Below are 8,259 nucleotides of genomic sequence, written 5' to 3' on the forward strand. Positions count from 1 at the left end.
TCTTTTACATTTGTTTTTTAATTTTGGAACTTAATGAATTTCAAAACATATGTGTTGAATATCTGAGGACAGACTTTCAACCTCTGTAGTAATGTTCTGGGGGAAGTTGAGCCCAGGTCCCTAGAGCTAGCCTCCCCCTCTCTTCCCAGAGCCTCAGAGACTATGTAGTTGGCATCCCCCATAGGATAGATCATTTGAAACCCACAGCGTAAGAATGATGGCATTCTGCTGAGCCTTTCACCACTCATGGGAACTTTGCATCTGAGTAAAAGGGAAGTCAAGACCAGGAAGCTGATGAATCTCGAGGGGCTACTTCCTTAAACTGTAAAGAAGCAAAGGTCCCTGTGTCAGACAGCGGAGTTGCTTCGGTTTAGAAGGAACTCATGCATGATAACCAAAGCGAAAACACAGACTTACTCCTTGTTGGTTTCCAGGTTCCCTGGACCTGAGCCACGAATGAAGAAGGGGTTGGTCCGTCAGGAAGGAAGGATGATCTGAGGTGCCGTGGAGCTGCCATGTTTGATGAGGCTGGGAGTGGCTGAGGTTTGGAAATATTTTTCTGCCTAAAGCTCTGAGATTGCATAGGTTTTCTTAGCCCTGCGGAATTCCTCTAACTGCCTGGGGATTTCTAGGTTTCTAAGAAGCTTGAGGTGGTTGTTAACCTAATACCCAGTTGAAGGGAGCCAAGACAGGCTTTCCATGCCAGCTGTGTAGTAGGCTGTCTTCTTAAAAGGCTCTTTAAAATCAGGCGCGTAAGGGAATCCTTCTTTCCTGAACTAGGGCGTCTGAAACTGGGTCAATGGTTCTCAGCCCCATCTTCCAGTTTGCTTTGCCTAAGCACAGTGTAAGCAAATAAATATCAATGAATTGCTTAATGATTTTCATAAGGTCCCATATTTTCAAGGCAAGGGGCTCTCCTGAAATGTTTGATCTACTCCATATGAATCTGTTTTCCAAATGGCCAGCACATGTTGAGGCCTGCTGCCCTCCGGGTTACAGGAAGATGCCTTTGATGGGTTAACCGCAGAGCAAGTGAGCTCTTTTTAAGTCCTTTTCAAAAGTTCCTTTGTCCTGCTGTGGATCTTGCCACTTGCATTGGATCAGCAGGAGACCGCTCCTGGCAAAGGGTTCTAGTACATTCTCCCTCTGATCCGGGTTGGGTCCCTGGGTAATGCCATCTGTAATCTGGAGTCCCAAAGGTTGGAGTTTAAGCACGAGGCAGCTGGGAAACAATTACCGAGCTCTAGGTGGGCCACACACTTTTCTAGCACTGCCCACCCAACTGCGAGGCCGGAATGAATTTCCTTAAAGCCAAATGAAATCACCATCATTCTCAACCATCTTGGGGGAAGGCTCGTCTTGCTATTAACAAAACTTCTTGGCAGCTGCCTGATGCTGCCCTCAGCGGGGTATTACTACGTTCGAAGCGGCCCCCCATATTCTATGGGCTTGTCCGTTCTTTTCCCGGCCTGGGCGGAAATGCGTAGACCATACCTTTCTTGACCCCTCGCGCACACCTAGTCAAAGGGTGATTCGGTTTGGCTTATTTCTACAGATTCTGAGACACATTCAGGTCACAGCATAATGAATGGACACACAGGGCTATCATCTAGTTGGGTGGCCATATTGGAGAAATTAAGGGCGAAGAAAAAGGCAATCCGGGTCCCTGCCGGCACGTGGGTGCAGTTCCTTGGGGACACAGCAATCGTTGAGGACCAAGATATTATGTTTTAGTTGTTCTATAAAAACCAAACGTGTTGTGAGCAAAGCTGAACTTTCAATCCAAAAGTGTCGTAACTACTTATAAAAACACAGCAAAATGTATCGGAGAATAAGATTTAAGAAAAGAGAAACATCTTTTCCTCTTTGTTCTGTTCTGAACGGTTTTTTTTAATCATAAATATTACCATTATTAGGTACTCCTTCACCCTAGATTGACTATATACTTCCGAGATAACCTTTATTTTTTCTTGCCAGCTGTGATCCTGGGTATTCATTCAAAAGCAACAACTCCTTACTTCTCCATCCTCTGTAAACTGCTAGTAGCTTTGGTTCTATCCGGTCAACATTTATCAGGTGGTGACTTGGGCAGGCCCGGTAGTATCTTGGCCTTTAAAAGCAGATGATGTTTCTTTTGCATGCTGTCTCTCTCTCTCTCTGTCTGCCTCTATCTCTGTCTCTCTCTCCCTCTCTCCTGATACTAATTTAGCTCCAGTGATGGCCAAAGCTCTTTTTTTCAGGCTGCTGGCACTTAGTTCTCTTCAAGAGTTATTTCCTTCTTAGGCAAGAGAGTCTTGCTAATTTCAGACAAGCCTTCAAACTACATTTTCTGTCTGGACTAATGGAATTACGGTCCACACAGCCACCTAGTCCAGAAATCTGGGAGTCTCTTCTTTCCAACTGTCTTCCCACATCCAATCAACCACCAGCTTCTGTTGGGCTCCTGTCTTGCAAAAATCCTCATTGCAGAGGTCTGTCCTCCCACACTCCCACTGTGGACTCTTTCCCCACCTTCCACATTGTACCTCTTACCTGGATTTGCCTCCAAATGACCTGCTGATTATTCTCTTTGTCTCCATCCTCTGTCCTTTCCTCATCCGTTCTTGTCCTTTCTCGGGCAAAGGTTACGTTGTTCTTGCCCGAATTACAATGCAATAACCACGAAATCATGCAGCTATGAGTCAAACTCATTGGCAAAGCTTTTTTTTTTTTTTTTTTTATTAAGATTAGGTCTAGAATTTTACTGAATGTTTTCCATTATCTATTGTCGTATGTCCATGAGATAAATTGTATGATTGATTTTTGAATGTTAAACAATCCTTGCATGCCATATAAAATATATTTTATATGCTATTTATGCACACACTCACTTTGTATTTCTTGCTTGTATTTATTTAGTATTTTTGGATCTCTGTTTATATGTGAGATTGAGTCATCTTCTGTCCTTGTCTGGCTTCGACATCAGGATTATAATGGCTTTATAAAATATGTTGGGGAATTTTTTCTGCTTTTCTGTTCCCTAGAATGGTTATTTGTCAGGGGTTATTTCTTTCTTGAATTTCTGGAAAAAATTGTCTGCAAAATCTTCTGGAGCTAGTACTGCCCGTGGTATATTTTTGACTATTGAGTTCATTTCCCGCCACCACCCCCCTCCCCCCGCCCCATTACTGGTTGTAGGTTTATTCGGTGTCAATTTCTTCTTTGTTAATTTCCATAATTTATGCTTTCTAAAAACTGTGCAGTGTATCTAAGGTTTCAAATATATTGGCCTGAACGTTGTTCATGTGATTATCTCATGATTTTTAAATATTTACTTTTTCTGTTTCAATGTTTCTTTTCATATCTAGTACTGTTTATTTCTGCCTCTTAAGAAAAAATCATTCATGCCAGGAGTTTGTCTGTTTAATTACTTTCCTGATACAACCAGCTTTTCATTTTGTTGATCAGATGACCAACCATTCACTTCTGACACCATCACAAGAGTAATTTTTAGGAAACCCAAATGCACGTTTGAAGACCCACGCTGGGCTCGCCACCCTGCGTCCAGCCTCTGACCCCCTATCTTCTTCGCCAGCTCCTCTCACCGCACTGAGCCCCCGTCTTCTCTCCCCTCCAACATCAGATTCCTTCGGGGCCCCAAAATGTCAGCTCATTTCATGCTCTGTATCTTTGCACGGACTTTTCTTTTTCTCCCCTCTTCCCTCCAAGCCCCCACGCTATTCATTTGGTCCAAGTCTTTAAGTTCCATCTCAAGTTTTCCTCCTTTGCACTGACCTTGTACCTTTTTTTGCATTCCTATTTTTGCCTTCACTTCCGGACCACGAAATCCTTGAGGGTAGGTGCAATCTATTTTTCATCTTTATTATGGGCACTTTTAACTTCTTTTTCTTACCCCCGTATCACTCCTTTTACAAACAAGAAGCCTAAAAAGCACAGACGAGATTACACTGTGTCTTTTCCCTCTATTTTAAGAAAGGTTGGCATCCAAACCACTCCACGTGAGATACCAGCTAAATTAACATCCCTCTTCCTCCCTTGTCAACATGCACTTAGCATTGACCCACCTATTTGCTAACATCTTTAATCTTGCAATTTTTTAAGGCAATATTTATGTCTGGTAAGTTCCAAACTGCTTTATGTCTGGACATCTCAATGCACTTCAAATGCCAGACCAGATCTGAATTGGGCTGTCTAATGTCTTCCTCGTTGAGAGTTTACTTATAAAATTATGCACTGTTTAATGAAAAGGGGTGATCGTATTTCACGAGCAAGCCCCCAACTTTCCTATTGAGGCAAAATATTGCAAGTAGGTAATCCAAAGAAATCTCCATTCTAGCTCATAGTTTTTCTCACTGAGGAGCTTATACTTGATAAAAGTCACCCTAGATTTGCATACACCAAATAGGACGCTATTTAAAAGATGCTATTTAAAACCACTTCGGCTGAGTGGTTCCCAAGCACAGGAGTTAGGAAGCCTGGCCTTGACCCCCAGCTATACCCCTTCACAGCCCAGCAGGGACTTCAACCCCTGAAAGTCTCGATAGTCAAAGAGTAATGATCATACAGTGACCAAATAGTGATGATTTAGGGCTAAATCATAGCGTTTGCAAGGAAATGCCTTGTGCGTTTCCCAGAGCACAGTAGTCTGGAGCACTGCATTTCAGTTTGAACTTGCACGAGAAGTCACAACTAAGCCTACCGTGCAAATGGTGATTTCTCATTGACAACACTATTACCCAGGCCTCTAGCATTAGCCGATTTAAAGAAAATCCCGCTTTCCTTGAGGCTCCGTTTGCTTTCTAAACTTTCTGGCCCCGACCAACACCCTTTGCTAATCCATTTTATTTTCCTTGTTTTCCTCCAGGGACGACGGATCGGACGCTGGGATTTGGAAGCCCGGCATTCTACGCTGAGCGCACACAGACCACCGAGTCGGGGCAGCCAGCCCCGCGATGCTCTTTGGTGAATGGTTTTGCGTCACCCCGAAGTCAGAGCGTCCCTGTCCTTGCTCTGCCTGCTCGGCACTAACCTGGCCACGCTTATCACCCCAAATCGGGACATCGAGTTTTCCATTCGCGAGAAGACTCCAGCTCACGCAGTGCCTCTCTCCCTCTGTGAAGGCGAGTAACCAAGCCGAAATGTTCAGCCAAAAAAAGCATTTGCCGACATCGCTTTAAAGTAATCATCTCCCCTCAAGGCCGGTCGCTCTTTCACGGGCACCCCATCCTGCCGCTGGGAAAGCAAACCTTTTCTGCGCTCATTCTGGGCCTCCACCAGAACTGTCCGGTAACTGAAAGTCATTTTGGGTTTTGGTCACCCTCCGGGCTATGGGCCTATTACCCATCCACTTTGCTACCGAAATCTGGGGTGAGGAGAGGTCCCGGGGGAGATGTGAAGAGGCAGCGGCTGGCTTTGGCCTGATCAGCTGGCTCCCTTGCCCCCAGGACTGATAGAGCCTTTGCATGTCTGTCCCCACGGCTTCTCTGTGTCCTTGGGGCCCGTGTGGACTGGTGTGGCGCAGGAGGAGAGTGAGGGGGACTTGGGCCCCATCCGGGGTCTCCAAGCTTCCAGTCTGCCTCAAGTTGTCCAGGAAAGGCTGACCCATATTCCAGTGACACATACCAGCTCTGAGCAGGACACATCTGCTCACTCCTCCTCCCCTTCCTCCTCCTGTTCTCCCTCCTCCCCCTCCTCCTCCTTCCTCGGCCAACAGGGCAGCCAGACCTGCATACCCGGTCTCTCTCGTCAGCCTGCTGGCGCGATGGGGCTCAAGGGGGCCATCAGGGAGTGAGCCCCCCCAGTCTGAACCTCCTGGCCTCCCCCCATCGCGTGCCCTCCAGGGGCACGGCAGTAACCAGAAGGGTACGGAAAAGTCCATCTCTTGGGCTTGTTCACAATTATTTCCTTCCAGCCTTGGTTTTTGGAATGCTTTGCTGCGTTTCTTTTGAGTGGGCAGATGGCAGGATGCTGGAGGTGTAAAACAGCTATGAAAAACAAGATGATTCCGACAGAAGGAGTATGTACAGCCCCTGCTGGACCATCCCGATATTAATCAGGAGAACTGGCTTTTGTTTTTGTTTTCGTTTTTTTCCCCTGGGATCTTTAAAGTTTGCATGCCTTCTCTCTGCTTTCCAAAAAAAAAAAAAAAAAAAAAAAGGATAACACGTAAATGCACCACTTTAAGGGCTTCAGCTGGGAAAGCCGGTGTCATTTTTGGGATTCGGTTTATTGTGAGGACGAGCTCGAGCTGAAGGACCTCAGAGCAAGACCCGTGGCTTCGGGGAGGAACGCGAAAATGGAGCTTCGGGAGAGAAAGGCCGACGGCGGGTCACCAGTGATGGTGCCCATCCATGGTGCGGTAGCCGTGCCTGAAAGAGATAATTTCAAGTTGAGCTGTGGTTTACCGCAGTGTCCTCGTGATCGGCTGAGTGGTCAGATGTCAGGGGTGACTGAAAATAAGTTCATTTTCCCACAGTGAGAGAAAAAAGAAGAAGGAGGGGGAAAAAAAGGAACAGCCCTGCCCGTATGAAACAAATACTTGCACATTTCAGAGTCCAGCCGGAGCAGGCTTGAACGTGCACCCTCACGCATGTGACTTTTGTGAAGCCAGCTGGGGAAGAAACGACAATTATTGCCCTGGATTAGCCTAACATGTTACCCCTCCCCCGCCACCCCCGTTGAGCACAGACGGTCTTTCACGGGGCGGTGGCTGCGCCCCACTGTTGGGCCACTTCGGAAGATCTTTGGGGAACGAGGGTGGCGCGTCTATGTCATTATGTCGCCGGTGGGGATAAGGGAAGGACGGGTGGAGCGTCTGGTGATCCCACCCTGCGAGTGTGGGACTGAACACCGACCAAGGGTTCTCTAGACCCTCCTACCCGACCCTCCGGTGCCTCCGGGCTTTACGGAGGTGCCCGAGCTGGGTGTGCGTGAGGGCTCTGGGACTCGAAGTGTTAAAGTGTCCTCTGCAATGGCAAAAAATGGCTTAACCGCAGACTCATCCTGTGTTGGCCTAGTTGTGTGCTTCTGTGTGCGTGTGTGTGTGTGTGTGTAATTTTTTCTTCCTTTTCAAATACTATTCTCTTTCATGATCTCATATCCTAAAATGTCTGCTTTCTAATTCAGTGAGAGGGATTCCATGGTTCACCACCCAGCACAGGGTACTTCCTTCCATCACAGATGCCAGAAAAGCCCTGAAGATCTCAAAGGTGGAAACGCAGAGCATCAAAGCACTGATCGGAAGGCCAGAGGCTTGATTTGGAAATCACACACCAGGCAGCCGCAAATCCCACGTCCCGTCCCGATGCCTTTTCTTTTCTCTTGTCCTTTTGTTCCTAATGCAATGCATTCTGACCCCATCTCTTCCACCCCACTGAGCCCGCAGCACCTTGAGCGATTCAGTGGCTGTAAACTCCCCTGCCGACTTTGTTTTGGCTGGAATCGCAACCCATATATGGGAGAATCCAGCCGAAACATCACAGAGCTAACAGCGCGCCTCCGTGCAGTGGTGGCCGGTCAGCAGAAAAAGGTGACATCATGGCTATTCCAGGACTTCAGGTCTGCAGCACAAAGTGACTTCCCTGCTCTACATCAGAGTCAGAACTTGGATTCGAGACAAAACCAACTCTCCCTCCCCATAAATATCTGCTCTGGGGCTCAAGACTATTCGAAGCGCAACGGCTCAGAAATGGTCCCTTTCCTTGGAGACCCGTCTGATTTTCCAAATCCAATCACAAACTTTTTAATAGCATGTCATGAACCTCTCAGCTCATTATTTCTCTTCAAAGCCCTCCGGTTTGCCAGCTTAGAGCCTGTCAAGTGTTGTTTGATGATGTACTACGCCATAAATAAAAGCATAGGACATGCTAAAAATCCACCCTTCACTACTTCTGGCTTTCCCGTTAGGAATACTGCCATATAATCAGGGATGTGTGATTTGTGGCAATTGCCCTGAATTGAGGGTTGTTGTTTTTTTTTTTTTTTTAACGTGTCCAGTGTGTAATGTAGGTAATATAACAGATTTATCACCTTTACATAAATCCCATTTGTTTTTCCTCTTCCTGTTCCTTCTACCCCCTCTCACGGTTAGGACGTTGGGAGCAAAGAGTAGGAATATAGACAAGCCCTCTGAAATAGCAATCACGGCCTTACCCCTTCCTTCCAGCAGGGAATCAAGGCACTGGATAAGTTACTACACCTCTAATATCCACTGTTCCCTCCGATGTTTTTAAGTTGTGAGCAGACAACCGTTTTACATGG

At 46.6% G+C, this 8,259-nt stretch overlaps 1 long non-coding RNA gene across 1 annotated transcript; it reads left to right on the top strand.

Moving 5' to 3' along the window:
• The first annotated feature begins 302 nt into the window (after nt 1-302).
• Nucleotides 303-8,013, top strand: LOC122231960. The gene is made up of 2 exons (XR_006209275.1): nt 303-543; nt 4,865-8,013. It is a non-coding gene; the product is annotated as an uncharacterized LOC122231960 (long non-coding RNA).
• The last annotated feature ends 246 nt before the right edge of the window (nt 8,014-8,259 follow it).

The sequence above is a fragment of the Panthera tigris genome, chromosome D2, assembly GCF_018350195.1.
Source record: "Panthera tigris isolate Pti1 chromosome D2, P.tigris_Pti1_mat1.1, whole genome shotgun sequence".
Classification (NCBI taxonomy): Eukaryota; Metazoa; Chordata; class Mammalia; order Carnivora; family Felidae; genus Panthera; species Panthera tigris.